Source organism: Suricata suricatta, chromosome 13 (assembly GCF_006229205.1).
Source record: "Suricata suricatta isolate VVHF042 chromosome 13, meerkat_22Aug2017_6uvM2_HiC, whole genome shotgun sequence".
Lineage (NCBI taxonomy): Eukaryota > Metazoa > Chordata > Mammalia > Carnivora > Herpestidae > Suricata > Suricata suricatta.
In genome coordinates, this window is record NC_043712.1 from 58363981 (window position 1) to 58384050 (window position 20070).

The 20070-nt window shown below is 36.0% G+C and overlaps 1 protein-coding gene across 1 annotated transcript in view; it reads left to right on the top strand.

Moving 5' to 3' along the window:
* PTPRD (protein tyrosine phosphatase receptor type D) overlaps positions 1-20070 on the top strand; it is a 402643-nt gene that overhangs the window by 160558 nt on the left and 222015 nt on the right. The window lies entirely within an intron of this gene.

Here is a 20070-nt window from a genome sequence, read left to right on the forward strand (position 1 = left end):
CTCAGAGAGTAGTATTTGGAGTGCTTGCAACCATTAACTTGAATTATTAATCAAATTATAATTATGACCTTTCATATAAGAACATACACAATAAAGTTGTATGAAGTACAAATATTGGCTATGTTTAATAGACACAGTGTATATAGGAATCAACAGGTCTCTGAGCAACAGCATCATCAATAGATTATTTAAGGAAATAATTTGTAAATGACCTTTAACTCCTAGTAACATCATAAATGGCCCTGTGGTTTTGCATGGAAGTTCATACAATCTTATGCACATTTCAAGGTAAATGTGTGTCATGGGATAACTTCTGGCCGTGCTTTAGATATGCCATTGTTTTAACATGATCATCTGCAGATCTCAAGGGAATACCATGTGTACGAACGTTGATAAGTTAAGATTCTATACAAAGTACAACTAAAATAATTATAGAAGACCGATCTTAATTATCATTATATTTGCTCCTATATTCGTCAAATGTGTGTTGCATATTCGGAAGAAAGGAAGATGAAACCATGAGGGTAATCTCAATTATGTGCAGAGACTGATATGGAAACAAGATTTCCATAGAACTGGAATTCTCAAACATCAGTATACATGAGAGTCCCCCGGAAGGCTTTCTAAAACAAAGATTGCTGGGTTCTGGTTCTGTAGTTTCTGAATCAGTAGGTCTGGTTGGGACCCAACAATTTATGTCTCTAATAAGCTCCCCATGATGCTGAGGCTGTTGTTCTGAGACCCTCTCTTACAGCAATTTCAGATGAGTGTAAGTAGAATGATAAAGATGTATTGAAGGTGCTTCCAGAGTAGAGACAGGCTATCCTCCATCTATTTGAAAAGTTAGAGAGACTTTTATTTTTTTTATTTAAAATTTTTTTAATGTTTTTTTTTAAATTTATTTTTGAGAGACAGAGAGAGACAGTGTGAGCAGGGGAGGGTCAGAGAGAGAGGGAGACACAGAATCTGAAGCAGGCTCCAGGTTCTGAGCTAGCGGTCAGCACAGAGCCCAATGCGGGCCTTGAACCCACAAACCGTGAGATCATGACCTGAGCCCAAGCTGGATGCTCAACCGACTGAACCACTTAGGCGCCCCTAGGAAGACTTTTCAAAGGAACTAACACTTAAGATTTTATTACCTCGTGGGCTTCTCTAAGCAGGTAAGAGTTTAAGGTATTCCAGGTACACAGAATGTATCTGCTAAATCAATGTGGTGTATTTACAGACTTTTAAAGTAGCTCATATTCAGGAATGCAAGTCATGTTGAGGCACATGGAAAAATGGAAACTGGAGAGGTTGGGGTACCTTCCTAAGGAAAAATATTTGAACCAGGAAATAGTATAACATTTCCAATTCTGGAAGAAGGCTCTGGCTGCAGTGTGGAAGGAGAATGGATTGGTGAGGTCAATACTAAAGTTAAAATATACAATTGGTGATGAGTATCCAGACTGCTCTAATGATGGGAGGGATGAACAGGAGAAAGACATGTAGTGACTCAAAAAATAGCATCTAAAGTAATTGAATATGGCCACTAAGAAAAGCCACTGAATATCCTTTCTGGGTTGGCCCGCTGGTTTGATGGCTGGTGGCATGTTCTGAGATTAGACCTGCAGAGAAGAGCATATATTTTGGGGGAGGTTGGGTGGTGGTGAATAATTTGAGTTTCACTCTGTGAAACTTGCATTTATAAATGTTCAGGAAAGAGACATGGGTATGAAGATAGGGATTATTTTGTTGCTATATTAGCCTTGCTACATAATATACCACAAAAATATGGATATGCTTATACCTATCTTCCTAGACACAAACAGAACTACACATAACCCTAATTTAATTATAGGCCTCAATATACAGAAATTCTGTTTATTTTTGCTTTACAATATTACTTAGAAAATAACTAAAACCTGAAACTTTAGAAAACATCAGAAAGGATGTAAAGCATAATAGGTAATCATTAAAAATTCAAATCATGAGCCTAAAGCAACCATCATTTCCCCCTACAAATATCAGTCTGTCTTGGAAGCCTGCCTGAAATGCAGAATTATTCCAGTAAGTTGGAAATGGCACTATAACAAAACTTAATATCATGTGTTTATAGTTATTATAGATATTGACATTACTTTTCACAAACATGATAGAATCAAGAATTGCTGCAGGTATTACATGCCAACAATTGGTTGAAAAGTGTGCACATTAATATTTAAGAGGAAGGGAAAAAAGCCTTCAGTAATCTTCCAACATTTCAGGATTTGGTGTTAGAAGGATAAATAATTTGTGCAAACATTATCCTTCTCTGGGCTGCATGCATGCTAAATACTACCCATTACAACATTTGGGGATTCTAAGGCTGTTAGGGAAGTCTCATTTGTGAACGTAAACTACCCCAAGTGATTTCTTTGCTGAATTCTCTCCAACTCCTTTGCTACCTAGCAGAACTGTGCCCAGAGCACAGTCCTGTGAGCAGCCATCCCTAGCTGGGCTTTGCAACCTTAACCTAGCAAAATGTTTAGCACATGATAGTGATTTAGCTTAATTGATAGTTTCGTTAAATAAATTCTGATTAATGGGCTCACTTCTCTGAATCACATTTGTTGCAACCGTTTTCTATTTGTTTTTGAAACTTGAATTCATTGAGAAACACTGAAAAGGTACTTTTTCCATTTCTGAATTAATCTTGAGCAAAAGGAGTGCCTAGTTGTTTTCCTTACATTTTAATGGAAGTTTTGTGGACCTAATCACTTTGTTACTGCTCACACCCGAAACACCACAGAGTGACGTTATCATTTGAGAGAGGCAGATAGGATGAGGAGAAGGACAGAGTAGTGAAATATGCTTACTAATCTGTAACTGATTTGAAATCACTGAAACAGACAAAAGAAGCTCAGCAGAACGTATATGTGCATGTGTGTGTCAACCAGTCTACATAGAGCTGTTTAATGAATTTACTGTACTCTTAGAACTGAATCACTGCTTTTTCTATTAAGGAATATGGGGGAGGAGTTAAGGAATGAGGGGGAGAGGTTAAGGAACGAGGAGAAAGTGTAGGAGCATCTCAAAACTTGAGGGTGTTGGGGTACCTGGGTGGCTCAGTCGCTTAAGCGTCCAACTTTGGCTCAGGTTATGATCTCAGTTTGTGAGTTCGAGCCCCAGGTCGGGCTCTGTTCTGACAGCTTGGAGCCTGAAGCCTGCTTAGGATTCTGTGCCTTATTCTCCCTCTGCCCCTCCTCCACTTGTGCTCTGCCTCTCTTTATCTCTCAAAAATAAATAAATGAAAAAAAATTGAGGGTGTTGGTTCTATAAATTCAGTCAGGTCTTGCTTGACATATACAAATATATAATCCTTCTCTCTCTCCCCCTCTCTCTCCCTCTTTCTTTCCCTCCCTTTCTCATGCATAGATGCAATCTGAGTTACCATCTGGAAAAATATAGCTCACTCATGCTAAATGAGACCTATAGTATGCATACTAACTTTAACAATGTCATTCTATAAATTCATAGTCTGAGATCTACCTGTTTGGAATCTAAGCTATGGAACAAGTATTCTCAGAGTATAACAATAATTCCATAAGCCCTCTGATGATGTGTGGTCTAATTGCATCACTATAATAAAATAAATGACCAGATTATCCCCATGACTTTATTGCCAAAGTTAGATTAATGTGCTTCCAGTTGTATTTATATAATATTGATTTCTAAATAATGAAAGCACTTCCTTCCTTGGACATGCACATTCTTCTATTTTAAATTTTTTTTTGAATTTCTTATTATTTATGAAAGTCAGCATATCACTTTGTTTTTTAAGATTGTTTGGAGTTCAGCACTGAGTGGTTTAAATAAGATTGGAAATTAATTGAGCCATTAATTGCATCTTTTTAGCTCTGGGAGAAGAATGACAGTTTACTGTAAATGGATATTTATTTCACTGAATGGAGAAAAATACAGGAAAATGTGCCTTGAGCTCTAAAAATGATAACAAAATATTTGCAAGTTTAAGGATAATACTTGTCTCAGAAATTTTCCTTTTGCTATGTAAAAACACCTAATAAATTGAATATTTCCTAGGTGCTTTCAGACTGCTGAGATTATGAGACTTTAATGGACATTTTATTATTTAATGCCATTTGGAATTATTCAATTCATTATTCATTATTGAATGATGCTCAGCAACTTTTAAAGTCCCTTAAATATTGTCATCATGAATTAAGATGGTCAAATATATATATATTAAGGGAGGGGAAACAATATTGTAATAGCTTTGGTAGTAGGTAACATCCAAGTTGACTACTTTATAGTGACGCTGTTTGTGAAGTTTGTGTCTTTGATACTACCAAAAGAGTATTTATTAGAGCTTACTGTAAGTTATTAATGTTTTGTTGATTATGTTAGGAATTTTAAGAAGCAACTGCCATTTTCATTTGGTCTTCTCTTTATTTATTTATTTATTTATTTATTTGTTTATTTAAGCATTTTGTATTTTCTTTCATTATCTACTCAAATTCCTGCCTACTGCACCTCTAAACATTTCAGTAAATCCAATTATACAGCAAACACTCCCAAAATAAACTTAGATTGTATTGCAGTTTCACTTAACAGTATATAAAATACTGTGTTGTGACAGGTATCAATTATCCATTTGATACTGAAACAATTTTTCTTAAGCACTACTAATTGCATGCTTTTCTTGAGCTAGATCATTCTGAAGATTTCCTGTTAGACCTATGAGTGCAAACATATGGTATCTGTCCTTCTCTGCCTGACTTATTTCGCTTAGCATGACACCCTCAAGGTCCATCCACTTTCCTACAAATGGCCATATTTCATTCTTTCTCATTGCCATGTAGTACTCCATTGTGTATATATACCACTCATCAGGTGATGGGCATTTAGGCTTTTTCCATGTTTTGGCTATTGCTGACATTGCTGCTATGAACATTGGGGTACATGTGTTCCTATGCATTAGCCCTTCTGTACCCCTTGGGTAAATCCCTAGCAGTGCTATTGCTGGATCATAGGGGAGTTCTATGGATAGTTTTTTGAGGAACCTCCACACTGTTTTCCAGAGCGGCTGCCCCAGTTTACATTCCCACCAACAGTGTAGGAGGGTGCCCGTCTCTCCACACCCTCGCCAGCATCTAGTCTCTTCATTTGTTCATTTTAGCCACTCTGACTGCTGTGAGGTGGTATCTCAGTGTGGTTTTGATTTGTGTTTCCCTGATGATGAGTGATGTTGAGCATCGTTTCATGTGCCTGTAGGCCATCTGGATGTCCTCTTTGGAGAAGTGTCTGTTCATGTCTTCTGCCCATTTCTTCACTGGGTCTTCTCTTAAGATCATTTGAGACAGGTTTCAATCAGAAAGATTAAAACAGCACAGTATAGCATGTCCTCGGCAGTATCTGTAGGTGTTGGCAAGTTTTCACAGGACTTGAGATAGAACCACGCATTAATAGAGTATGTGATAAAAGGTCTTGTACTTGGGAAGACTGGGGAAGGACTCTGGGGCTGCAACGTCAGCCAGGTATTGGCAAAGATAAGAATGAATAATTAGTATTATCATACTCGCTCCTAAATGAAAGGTAAGATATTTATTAGAACAATTATTGTCTGCCAAATTCATGTACACATGAATTCTAAAATTATTCTACTAGAATTAAAATATAAACAAAATGTAAATATTGCCCTCATTTATATTTTAATCATAATATTAAACAGTACCTTCAAAATGTTCTGCAGAGATGTAAAATATAGAATTAATAATAACGTTCTATAAATACTCTCAATGTTTTTTACTTCATTTATTCAAATTATGGATATTTTTAGGGGAGACATTTCCATGCTACAGATAAGGGAAGTGAATCAAAGGCAATTTTCATGAAGGTTAGAAATATGGTTAATAATCTAGAAAGATGACTCCGTCTATTTTGAATAGAGAAAAGAATGCATTAAGTCAGTGTTAAAATTACCAAGACTTATCTGGCTGATTGCCGTGGACCCATAGTGAACTGATCTGACTTTTGAAGAGTGCCTGCCGCTCTGTATGAAATGATATCGGGTGTTCTCAATCATGTAATACTCCAGAAGCTGATATTTGTCTTCATTCTGTTGAAATAGTCTAGTATTTCTAGATTATTCCGAGGCTGTTTGTTTGCTTCATTTCTGGTATAAGTAGATTTAATATATAATAGAATAAATAATATCTTTAGTAGCACCAACAGTTTTCTTAAGTTGCATAAGAATGAAAAATATTCACACATGATGCTCTAGAAGTTTGAAACATATTTTAACCTAACAAGAAAATCCCAAGGTATTAACCCCAGCAGCAGCAACAACAGAACAAAACAAAGAATAATCCCAGGAAAAGCTATATCATCTCAAGGCACAGTTCAGAATGAAAATGTGGAGCCCCTTGTTCATAATTTTTTAAAAATTTAAGGGTGAATACAGAAGAACATTAAACCAAGTATGGGCCCTGTGTGACTGTGCAGGATATACACCCATGAAGCAGCAAGGAATAAACCAACTCATGGAAAAAATTTTATCCTTATTTAGTAGCCAAAGAAATCCAAATTAGTGGGGCACCTAGGTGGCTCAATCCTGTGAGCATCCAAGTCCAGGTCATGATCTAACATTCTGTGGGTTTGAGTCCCACTTCTGGCTCTGTGCTGGTGGCTCTGATCCTGGAGCCTGCTTTGGATTCTATGTCTCCCTCTCTGCCCCTCCTCCATTCACACTTTCTATCTCTGTCTTAAAATAAATAAATAAAACTTAGAAAAATAAGAAATGCAAATTGCTAAAGCATTGTATATATTACAAAGGAACCTTACCATTAAGTTACCACTGAATTACATTTTAGTATTTAATTTTAACACATATTTTCAACATGTTAAAAGGGCAACCCCCCACTTACTATCTGTTCATGCCTAATGATGGCTTTAAGAGTAGCAATACGTAGGAGGCACAAAACACTCCTGTACTTTGTCTTCATTTTTCTAGCCCTAGGAGTTTAAATTATAGAGGTAATTCAATAAAAACAGAGGTCATTTTTGAAAGATCCATGAACAAAATATCCAGCATAGGAATTGCTGTAATGATAAGAAATTACAATCAGTCTAAATGTATTCAGACAGAACAATAAATTATAATATATTAGGGGTGACTGGGTGGTTCAGCTGTTTAAGAGGCCCACTTTGGCTCAGGTCATGATCTCACTGTTCATGAGTTCAAGCCCCGCTTCAGGCTCTGTGCTGACAGCTGAGAGCCTGGAGCCTGTTTCAGATTCTGTGTCTCCATGTCTCTTTGTCTCTTCCCTGCTCCTGCTCTGTCTCTGTCTCTGGGCCTGTCTCTGTCTCTCTCTCAAAAAAAGTAAATAAACATTAACTTTTTTTTTATTATAGTATATTAACGACTTTGAACATTAGCCATCTTTTAAAATGTTGACCTTCCAATATATTGAAGTTTTGGAAATGTTTATGACATATATAAAAATAGCATCGTACAAACCAGTATGGGCATAGTACTATGTTTAATAACTGTGTAATATAAAATGTATGTAAAAATGTGGAAAATATGCAAAAGAAAAAAACTTACATTAGATGGTGGGAATGTTGCTACATTGTTCTTTAATGTTTTTTTTTTCAAGCAAAGAATTATACATAATTCAGCAGGGTCTTCTTGAGACTTCCTACTAGGTTTTTATCTAATCTGTTTTGATGTCTCTTAATGAAGAAGTCTCAGGTACCTCTCTGAGAAGTTGTTCGATTACCTAATTCCCCTTGTAGAATGTTTTGTTATGTTTAGTCTTAATTTCTCTAATTTTTAGCTTTGGACTATCATTTTTCACGTCAGTTTTTTATTACCATTTAATAACGTACTTGTACAGTTATTCCTGATAATTCCTTTTTCCCTAAATGACTTCTTTCCTGAAGAAAGGCCCTGTGGATGCAGGGCAAAACGTCTCATTTTCCTGATGCTATTAAAAAGTAAAGACCTCTAGCCCCAGATCATAAGCCTAGGACTTCTTATGTTAAAAAAAATATTGTAGAAGCTTTTGAGGATGCTTTGGTATTGCTTTCCGTTAAATTGAAGAGCCCTTTGGAATTCTCTCCTGACTCATAATCATTCTGTTTCAGAGTCTCTATCTGTAAAATTAGGTTCTTAATCAAAGCTGTACCCAATTTGTGACTAACTGAAGAGATGAATCCAACTTTGCTGATGTCCAGAACTTGCCTATTATAGTTAAGAAAAGTGTTCATTAAATACTACAGCCATTTGTTGACAAATTATTTGAAGAGAACATTTCGCACTGCAGTCAAGCTTTGAGCTTTACACCTGGGGATTTGATTTCTGATCACCGCTGTACACTTTATTTTTGTTTCCACAAACTTTATTTCTTTCACATAACTTTCCTGTGCCTTGGAATCAGGCTGAAAGAGACCATGACCAAGAACTGCCATCAGAAACTTTCCTCTCTTGATACTCTGGATGAGTTTAGACTTCCTGTTTATAGCCTTTTATGAGAGTGTGTTCCTGGAAATAATGGGAATTTCTTCAGCTTCCAAAAGCTATTTATTTATACAGCTTTATGGGGTTGAATGCTTTACTGTAGCAACAAGTCACAGCTGTTACTAGGAGTTTCCCTTAAAACAGAACAAAGCAAAGAAAAACTGTACTATTCATCTAATACTGGTTTTCTAAATCTAAAAAGATAATTTTAGAATAAATTACAATTGCTTAATTTACACTTATCCACTAAAATGTATTACCCTTCTCCTCAGTCAGGTATAGAAAGGAGACCACTGGTTTTGAGTTGCTTAACTCTGCGAAATATTTATCTTGCATATCTTTGTGTATAGATACTATAAGGAAAGACCTCGTGATGATTTTATGGTGTGGTGCCTTCCAGAGTTTATAATTTTCAGTTATCTTTTTTCTTAATTTGCTGCCATTTTAAAGTATATTTCTTTATTTTGAGAGAGAGAGAGAGAAAGAGAGAGAGAGAGCAAGCGAGCAGAAGCAGGGGAGACTCAGAGAGAGAGGGAAAGAGAGAATCCCAAGCAGTCTCCTCACTGTTAGAACAGAGCCTGACACAGGGCTTAAACTCACAAACCTCGAGATCGTGACCTGATCCTAAGCAAAGAGTTGGACACTTAACCAACCAAGCCACACAGCACCCCCCAGTTTGCTGCCATTTAGATATTTGAAGTTGAATGTTGCAGAAAGTAGGGTGTAACTGTTCACTCTAAAGCTTTATTTTTTGTTGTAATCCACTAACCTTGCCTCTGCACTCAGCCTTGAAACTCTTGGATATTTACCAGGCAAGAGTTAGAAAGTCAATGGTGAAGAACAGTAGTAGGAAAGCCTTAAAAGAGAAGTTTCCTAATGACAAGAAAACATAACTTGTCCAACTCTACTGATAAACACCAAGTGGGCTTATTGCTCAAGGTAAACATTTATAGGTGGAATATGCTTTGGGAAGCTGTGAGCAGGAGCACTTTCTGGCAGCTTGGTGCTTTTATGTGTTAGCCGGTGGAAATGATCCCACTTCAGAAATGCTTCAAGAGTGTTTAAGTATAATGGGCTTTGTACTGCCTGCCTGGTCTGTACCCTGTAGAGCGTGCTCAGCCCATTCAGCTTGAACTCCATTTTATCTAGCTCTTTATCCATTAATTTTCTCCTGACCTTGGGCATAAAATATATGCACTTTTTATGCTGTGGCGCTTTGTGCAGACAAAGAGGAATAGCATTACCTATCCATCACCATTATGAATGATACAGCTTAAAACAAACACAGGTCAGAGACAGATATTTTAAGAGCAGATTTGTATTGATTCTATCACAACATTGAGCTAAAAGGAAAAGAACTCTGAGACTATAAATGATGAAGCAAGTTTTGACAAATAGCCACAGCCATGCGAGACAACTTCAGAGTGTGCCTCACAGGCAGTTGTTGGTAAGAAAACAAAATTTGTTACTATTATTAAATCCACCTCCCTTAAATATATTTATTACCGTCTTTACACAGCATGTATGAGCACGGCACTCTTCTCTTTTTCCATGTCTCTGATTGACTCTTGAAAGCTTTTTTGTTAAAAGAAACACAAACACCTTAATCTTTATTAACTTGTTCCTTTTGAAATATTTAAACTACCCTAGCATAGGTAGTGGCTTATTGGTTTTGCAGTTTGGTTTTGAGCGCATCTGTTTAAGATTTTGCAAGTTTTTGTGTTATGACAAATAGAACGTTACTGAAGAATAATAAATTTTGATTAGTACATTTATTTTCAACATTACTGTTCATCATCTTAATCCGCACACACACAAGAGTCCTGCCATTTCATGTTATAGTCACATGTGTTACTAAGTTAGGTGGTCTTCTACTTCCCCAGTTGTTGATATTCTCATGGACTAGGTCTCTGTTATAGGGACCATCATCCTGGTTCTTACCAGAAAGTACACACCTGAGGATAACGCACATGCGCGTTATCACAATAATGCTGCACTCCGTGAGGCGAACAGTGTTTTCTCCCTAACAGTTCACTGTATATCATACCCAAGTGCTGTTCTTTTATCTGGAATGACAGTAGATAGATTGAGAATAGATGCTGAAAGGGAAAAAAAAAAAACCTATCAAGCATCACGTAGATGTTGGAAAATGCTGGAAGGACAAGAAAATTTATTTTCCTGAGAGGTAGAAAAGTCCAAAATGTAAAGTTTGTTTTCCTAACACTGAAATAGGGCTTATGGAATATTTTATCACTTACTTAAATGGATTGTTGCTTAAGCATTGACAATGTATTTTAATAATTTTAACTTGGTATTACTACTCATTCCTGTCAGAATTATGGTGGCAAACAGGTGTATACCAGATTTTCTTCCATTTGTATGTATAATGTTACTTCCAGTGTGCAATTATATTTTTTCTAGTAGGGTGCTTTCCAATACAATATTGAATCTGAGTCTCATAATAATATCTGGACTCTAGACACTTTAGAACCCCACACTGTTACTATCTTTAATATTAGATTATTAGAAAGGTTCTATGCACTACTATGTCTTTCAGACTTCTCTAGATTTCTTATAATACATTTACCACCATCAGATTCCATAATGAAAACTGAATCAGTAATGAAGAATGCTGGGTCATAGGTCAGAGGATTTACTTCTGGGACTCGTCTGTCATTAATCACAGACAAGCCTTTCTCTCTGATTTTAGTTTCCTCAATTCTAATACATAGAGTTGATCCAAATTATTTCCTCCTTCATTCCTTTCTTCCCCTTCTCTCTCTCTTCTTTTCTCCCTCTACCTTGTGTATAAAATGATAACTGCCACTCTGGGTTTTCTGAGATGTAAGCAATAATGTGTGAAAAGGGCCTAGTGAGGTATTGGGAATGTAACAGCTGCTGAATAAATGATAGGCACTATCCCTGTCTTCTTTCTTTCCTTCCCACTGGGCTACATTTGTGCCAACCAACACTCCCATGCATGTGGGGCTCTTATGTGCAAAGCACGAGGTCAGATGCACTATGAATCATTTTTAGGACTTGTCCTCAAAGTATTCATATTCTAGAAAAGGGAAAAAAACCTTATTGTATACAAGTTAACTCTTTAAGATTAATTTTCTTGTAATTATACTGTATTATTGTAGGTTAATCATTTTATATAATACAGTTAATCATAAATCATTTTATGTAATACTGGTAAATTTTGTATACAGTCTTAAATTTTGTTCATAGGACTCAATGTTGACAAAATGAATTCATTTTAGTTTGTTGTTTGCTTAAATCTCACTCATTTTAAAATTAACGTCAGTTCCAATGATGGATTAAACAAATCTTCAATTAGTTCTTATTAATAAGCATAAAGTTTCTTATACGATGGTAGTGTTAACATTTATTTTTCAAACATCTTCTAAAGAAAGAAAAAGTCCAAATACATTTTCTTTTTTAATTTAAATTTTGTTTAGTTAACATGCAGTGTTTTCAGGAGTAGAATTCTGTGATTCATCACTTATTACATATAACATCCAGTGCTCATCAAAAGTGCCTTACTTAGTACCCATCACCCATCTAGCCCATCTCCTATCCACCTCCCCCCATCAACCCACATACATTGTTAAATCAAGTTCCTTGCTTAACTAATTTTTTGGTAATTTTTAGAAAAAAATAATGAGGGCTTTAAATTATCTTTAAAAGTATACACTAGTAAAAATTTAAGTATAGTATGCGTGATTTTAATGTGAGATGGCAAGTGTCTAAGCCCCAGTCATGGGACCTCACAAAAGTGAGCTACATGTAACTGTTGTTGAGATATGAATAGTAGTCTACCAGCTAGCACCAACCATCAGAGCTCCACAATCAAATAGATACTTAAGGTATTGAGGGTCTAGGAAATGAGTTATTTGTTCTGAGGCAAGTTTAAAATTTCTGAACCATGGCCCACAGGAAGGAGTTCCAGATCCTTGAGTGGAGACATGTGGGCATTCTGGTTTTTTTCCTTTTCCTTCCCTAGTGTGAACATTTAACACTGGGAGAGAAGCACCTGCCTTGTGCAAGGCTTCAACCTCATAGCTCCTCAGATCATGTGATATCCCTTTCAGAAATAACTATATGCAGACCCCAGAACGGTACTTTATTAAAAGATTACCTGGCAGGTCATCTTTTTTTAAGGCATGGCTTTATAATTTGTCAGGAATATGATAAAAGCAAAAAGCATAGCAAGATGGGAAAACTGTTACTGTCTATCATCTCAGATTGTAAGTGTGAATATTGAACCCTCTTGGGTGCATTAAAAATATTATAAAATCTTGGGGCACCTGGGTGGCTCAGGTAAGCGTCTGACTCTTGATTTTGGCTCAGGTCATGATCTCATGGTTTGTTGGTTCGAGACCCATGTAGGGCTCTGTGCTGACAGTGCAGAGCCTGCCTGGGATTCTTTCTCTCTCTCTGCCTGCCCTCCTCTGCTTGCTCACTTTCTCTCAAAATAATCTCTAAAATTCATTTATATAATATTTTACATATTATTTAATTATACTTATTAATCAATTGGAGGCAATGATTCATTCTTATAGCAGGCCTGATTTTTTCCATCTTTATCTTATTATATATACTGACCTATGTTTTTGTCATTGGTATCTGTATTTTGATTTCATTCTTTATGCTTATCTTTATAAAATAAGGGCAAAATGTATAAAAAGATGCAAATGATTTCACACATAATATTGTACAGAGAAGAGCTGGTCTGGGGGCAGTGTTATTAATTAGTGTTTATAGTTACACATAAAGAAGCTCTTTGTGGTACAAAAGAAAGGTATGTGTATAATAGTTGCTATTATGTAAGGGAAATGCTGACTATAGTACAAACCACTGATTGGTGAGGCAAGTCAGTTATGAAGCTCAATATGTGAAAAAGGTGAAAATAAGGATGCTCTGATTAAAGAAGGGCAGGAGAGCTGGGAAGATTTCCCCTGAGCTTACCTTATGTACCCCATAACAGCTCCTAGGTGTGACTTCTTATTCCAGACCTCCCTAGAGCCACTTCCTGAAAACCCTTGATTTGTGTGGGCTGTTTCTCTTGTTCTAAAGCCATGTAAGATCTCTGCTGGATGAAGCTTCAAAATATTCTTACTCACATGTACAAACCATCATAACTAATCATGAAGGACAAATGCTAGCTTCTGCTTCTGCCACTGAACCCATTTTATTTTCTTTTAGTTTTTTTTCTGGGTTGATTTTTAAAAAGGCTTCTGTTTAAAGATGTATGTTTAGGATGAAACATCATTAGTTATCAGTGAAGAATTAGAACCTAACAACTTTTATGTGATCATGTCAGCAAACTTACGGACCTATACAAATTAATGTGTGAGACAGGATGTGGATGTGGTTGTGGGTTGCCGAGGGTTGTAGACATTGAGAGCAATTCCTTTGTGTGTTTATTTGCTGGTTTAACAATAGCAAGTAGCATCCACCGTACAGCTGTTTGGCTTGGGACAGCCCTCCTTTTATTTTTGAAACTGATCCGTATCAAGACATAAGCAGGAAAGAAATCGGCAGTTTGGGCAGGGAAAGGAGGCTAGAAGAAGAACAAAAGGGTCAGTTGTTTAGTTTTATTTTTGCATTTGTTTTTTCCTTGAAAAGCATATTTGATACAATCCTTCAAAAAATTATAAGTCACAATCAAATTAGCAGTATCTGCTCTATATCTGGAAGTTTCCCAAATATGGAGTTCTAATTATGTATAATAAAATGTCCTAATATCTGGTCTTGTCAATTTTTATCTTGAATTTATAATTTAAGTAAGAATTTGATAATATGTCTAATTAGTAGACTTATTGTTTTTCTTTATGTTTTAAAAACCAGTATCATCCTTAAGTGAAAATAAAATGCAAACTTTCTTTGATAGAGGAGATTCCTAAGATCTCTTTAGGGATTTTTTTTTAAGAATTAAGAACTTTAAAATCTCTTCTTAAGGATATTAAGTGACTGCTAAGTTTTGATGAATTAAAAAGAATGAACATGCCAAATTGCAAAGTGTAATTCTTTAATTTCTGTCCTTTGAAAATAAACCTCCACCAGCTGAAGGGGACTGTAAACATACCAGTGTTGGTAGGGATGAGAATGTGTGATATTGGAGCACTCCCTGTTTTCTTCAGTTTTTAAAGGAAGGTAGAGATCCTGTTCCTTAAAGAGAAAGAGCTTTTCTGAAGGAGAGGTTAAAAAAATTTTCTCTGTGTTTGTCTTTAGCAGAGGACTAGAGGGATTTTCATTTTGCCATTAATTTCTGTAGGTTCATAATTTCAAACAGGTTGGAGAGTGACTGCCTGATAGAATTTGGGATGTTGGGTAGGGGTGGCCTTTCTTCTGCCAACTATTTATCATGCTCCCTGAAATTTAACTATCAGAGCTGGAAGTTAAGGCTTGAAGGAATAGCAATCCCTGGGGTTGGGAGGAAACCTCAAATCTTTGTTGGAGGACACTCGCTGTATCATTTAGGTGGGTTAAAATGAACCCTCTAGATTGAAGAGAGGTGCTTTGGAAGTATGTGCTTTGGAAGTAGGAAGAAGGGTTTCTGATGGAGAAGCTAAGTTTTTGCCAGCAAAGATCATAATTTGTCTAAGGTCAGATAGGATTTTGGATTTAAGCTTGGAAAGCATATTTCCATATGCATTTGTACAGCTGCATTCAAAGTATTAGATTTGTGCTAAAGATTCATAAAAGCTCAACAGGATTCAACTCTTACCATATTTACCTTATGTAGCACTTAGAATTTAAAGTATTAACATTAATGGAAGTTTCCTAACATGCCAATATTTCTTCTGAATTAATTGGAAAATAGAACCCCTTATATGCCTCTAAAAGAAAAATACTTGGAGAAAAGTCAGATATATACTGGAAATATTCATCTGTCTTTTGATTCAAAACTTATTAGAATTAGTGATTATGATCTGGTTGAAAATAGTATGCACTGCCTAATAGCAGTATAGAAAAATCAAATGTACCTGAACATATAGCTCTGACCTTTCTCTCTATACTCAAGCTGAGAATCAGTGTGCTGTGTTCTCTTATTTGTATTTTACCAAAGGTTAATAATCATCCTTTCAAAATGACTTGGTTTGAAATCTGATTAGCCCAGATGTCTCTAGCAGCCTAATTACCAGTTTCTTCATAGGTGATTCAGGAGTGATAGGAATGAAAGGTTTCAGAGATGAAGGCAACATCTTTGCTATTAACAAGTAATGTGCAAGCTGATGTCACAGTGCCTTGAAGTCACTGTTATCAGGGAAGAAGGGAGGATTCTTCTACTTGATTCCTGGAATTCCTGGCCCTAGTTTAATGTCTTTGAGATTTCCAGACCTAAATACTAACTCCCTGTTATGTTGATAAATGCTCTGTATTGTAACATAGCCTCACTACAATATACTGGAACACTCATATATAAAAAATTTTGCTACTCAAACAAAGCCTATTTGATTTTTAAATTATTAATGGTTCATTTGGCAGTATTATGAAAATAATGTCTTCCTGTTTCTATTTTAATGGATAGCCTATAACTATCAGCCCTTCGTATGTCCTAGGAGGATTTATGAAAATGGTTGGCAGTGAATATTGTCAAATTTTCATGAAACAAAGGTTTCATTTCTAAATATCTAGTCACATTGATAACTTCAAAGTATTCTCTTCTTAATATGTAGTTTGTTCATTAACTCAGCCATTCATTCAAAAATGTAATAGTAAACAACACAAAATGCAATGCTTCAAATCTGAAGATATGATCATGACAAAATCCTGATTGTATGAATAGTAAATTCACCCATCATAGCTCTTTCTTTTGGAGTTTTAAGTTTTGAATCCTTGAGGTGGAAGGAAATGTCAAGGTTTTGTTGGAGGACACTCACTGTATCATTCAGGGTGTTAAAATGAATTCTCTACGTTGAAGATAGGTTTTTTGGTCTGAGAGCAAACACCAAGCTCTGTAACTTACTGTGGTCATTGTATGTCATTTGTAAAATTGGATTAAAAATATTGGTGATTACTTCCAGGCTAAAGTTGTATGAGTCATTCATTCATTGGTCAGGCATGTGAATACCTACCATGAACCAGACATCTCAAATTAGTCATTTCTTGATTTTAGAGAGTTCATGACTAATATGATATCACATAAATACAATAAATTCATTTATTCATAAAATGCTGAACAACCACAATGATAAAATACCTAGCAAAGTTCTAGAAATATTGTGATGACTGTGGCACTGTCACAGTTCAGTAGGAGGCATAATTTTCCCAAATAATTTGTACCATCCTTAGTGAAGAAGGAGATGTAAACATGATACTATGGAAGCATGAGTTCCTAACTCGGTACTGGAGATAAGGAGGAAATCAGAGTTTGTGTGTGTTGTATGTGTGTGTTTGAAAAAAATACATATATTTTTTGAGAAAGGGACTCCATAGCTGGGTCCTAAAGAATATTTGTGTGAAGACAGGGAACAGAGTTGTAAGCTAGTGTTGATATTTGGCACAGAAAGAATGTTAATGAATGGAAAATAAGAACAGCATAGAAGCCAAATAATTCATCATGAATTTATCATGAAAAACATCTACATTGTTCTATGAGTTTTTAATAGTAGTTTTTCATTGAATCAATATAAAACACTCTTACAACTACTAGAAAACTACTGATTTCCTTTGGATAAATTACCTCCATCTAGCATATACAAGAAGGATTTAATGAAGAAGGAAGTATATGAAAGAGATGGCTATGTATAGTTTTTATCAGGATAAGCTTGGGACACACACTTTGAGAAAGAGCATTCCAGATGATAAGAAGTCCCTGAGGCAGGAATGAAGTTTTTACCATAAGCAACCATGGAAACTAAGATAACTAGAACCATCTACCCGAAGAAGTGTTGAGGTTGGAGAGTTTTTGAGAACCACAGCCTTCAATGTCCTTTGGAATTTTCAAGAGTTGGGGGCTGGAACTAAGTTTCATATCTTTCAGTCTTAAAATTATAGTTTGTAGGCAGTTCACATTGCCTTTTTTTTTTTAATTACCCTTTAACTTGGTAAATACCTGCTAAGTACCTACCATACTTCAGGGTCTGCGCTAGGCACTGAGGATCCAAAGTTTAATCAGACAGCTCCTCCCTTCAAGGAGCTTCAATTAGTGCTAAGGCTTACCCTAGGGCCAACTTTCGTCCTTTATGAGCTTTTTTGCAGTGATGATATTATCAAAGTCAAAAGGTTCAGGATCAAGTTTGATGTGCTGTTATTCTTAGAGTCAAACAGCAAGATAAGGAATGTAACTCTAAAATAGGTGAATCTCTCCTCTTTAGGAATGTGACTGAAGAAAACAGGGAGGCTCCTCTATTGCTACAGATTCCTAAGCAGTGATTCTTTGGCTGGCTCCCTTCTTGAAGTAGAAATACTCCTACACCCGAGAGCAAGCAATTCTCCCACATATACCCCATTTCATATGTTTGTAACAGTAGTTTTAAGTGTGCCTCTGCCAAAGAGAATGCATTGGTCTATAAATGGAACTTGCTATATATGTTATACATTCAGTGTATTTCTTTTCAGAGGAAGCATTTTCAGTTCCTGTTACACTGGTGATTTTATTCTATATTCAGCTTTTCTGGGAGCCCTGGTTTATAACCTTCACATACATGATCTATAATTCTTCAGAACTAGTCCTAAGGTACCTAAAGTCTCATAAAGTTTGTCTTCTTGTTTTTTTTCTGTATACAAACAACACTTAAACAGACTTTCTATTACTGTCATATATTATGGCTTCAAGAGTTATACTTTTGCTACTAATGCTACTAGTGATAAAACTATAATTTTCAACCTTCCACAATCTTTTATGCTAAACATTTTAGAAACCAAGCAGAACAATTAGCCCGAAAATGTTTTAGGATGGTTTCAGCAGTTTAAAAAGAAGAAACCATCTGGATGTCCTCTTTGGAGAAGTGGCTGTTCATGTCTTCTGCCCATTTCTTCACTGGATTATTCATTTTTTGGGTGTGGAGTTTGGTGAGTTCCTTGTAGATTTTGGATACTAGCCCTTTATCTGATATGTCATTTGCAACTATCTTTTCCCATTCTGTCAGTTGCCTATTAGTTTTCTTGATTGTTTCCTTTGCAGTGCAGAAGCTTTTAATCATGATAAGGTCCGAATAGTTCATTTTTGCTCTTGATTCCCTTGTCTTTGGGGATGTGTTGAGTAGGAAATTGCTACGGTTGAGGTCAAGGAGGGTTTCCTGTCTCACATTCAGGTCCTTCAACCATTTTGAGTTTATTTTTATGTATGGTGTAAGAAAGTGGTTTAGTTTCATTCTTCTGCATATTGCTGTTCAGTTCTCCCACACCACCTGCTAAAGAGGCTGCCTTTTTTCATTGGATACTCTTTCCTGCTTTGTCAAAGATAAATTTGCCATACATTTGTGGGCCCAGTTCTGGGTTCTTAATGGTGCAGCTGCTCTGGAGAACATTATGGAGGTTCCTCAAAAAACTATCCATAGAACTCCCCTATGACCCAGCAATAGCACTGCTAGGGATTTACCCAAGGGATACAGAAGTGCTAATGCATAGCAGCACATGAACCCCAATGTTCATAGCGGTACTTTCTACAATAGCCAAATCATGGAAAGAACCTAAATGTCCATCACCTGATGAATAGATCAAGAAGATGTGGTGTATGTGTATACACACACACACACACACACACACACACACACACACACACTGGAGTATTACATGGCAATGAAAAAGAATGAAGATGAAGTATGGCCATTTGTAGCAAAGTGGATGAACCTCTAGGGTGTCAGGCTAAGCGAAATAAGTCAGGTGGAGAAGGATGGATACCATATATTTGCAACCATAGGTCTAACAGGAGAAACCTAATAGGAGACCATGGGGAGGGGAAGGAGGAAAGAGAGTTGGGAAGAGAGAGGGACGCAAATCATGAGAGACTATTGAATACTGAAAACGAACTGAGGGCTGAAGGGAGAGGGCGAGGGGGGGAAATGGGGTAGTGGTAATGGAGGAGGGCACTTGTGGGGAAGAGCACTGGGTGTTATATGAAAACCAATTTGACAATAAACTATTAAAAATAAATAAATATGTAAAAAATAAAAACAATTTATAGAATAGTAAAAGAAAGAAATAAAAAATACATGGTTTTTGCAATGGTGCAAATGTGTAAAACAATTAACACTGAAATATGAGGATTACAAAAATAATTAAAGTCTAAGCCCTTGCTGTTTGCTTTCTTAAAAAAATAAAAAGAAGAAGAGAAAGAAAGAAAACATAGAATGTAGAAACTAGGTATTTTATATGTTTTCTTTTCGCCTTCCTCTTGTTGACTAAATGGCCTCATGTACTCATATTTATAGAATTTTTCTGAGGTCAATCATAGTATCCCCAGTGTTTTTAAAAATTATTTGTATTTCCTATGTGGTGGCAATGTAGATTTAAAATATAGCATGTCAAGGGGAGAAAAATATGAGCAAAAAGTGCTTCCTGGAACAATACCCATGCTTAGGAATTACATTTCAAATCCAAGTCTAATGCAATATGCT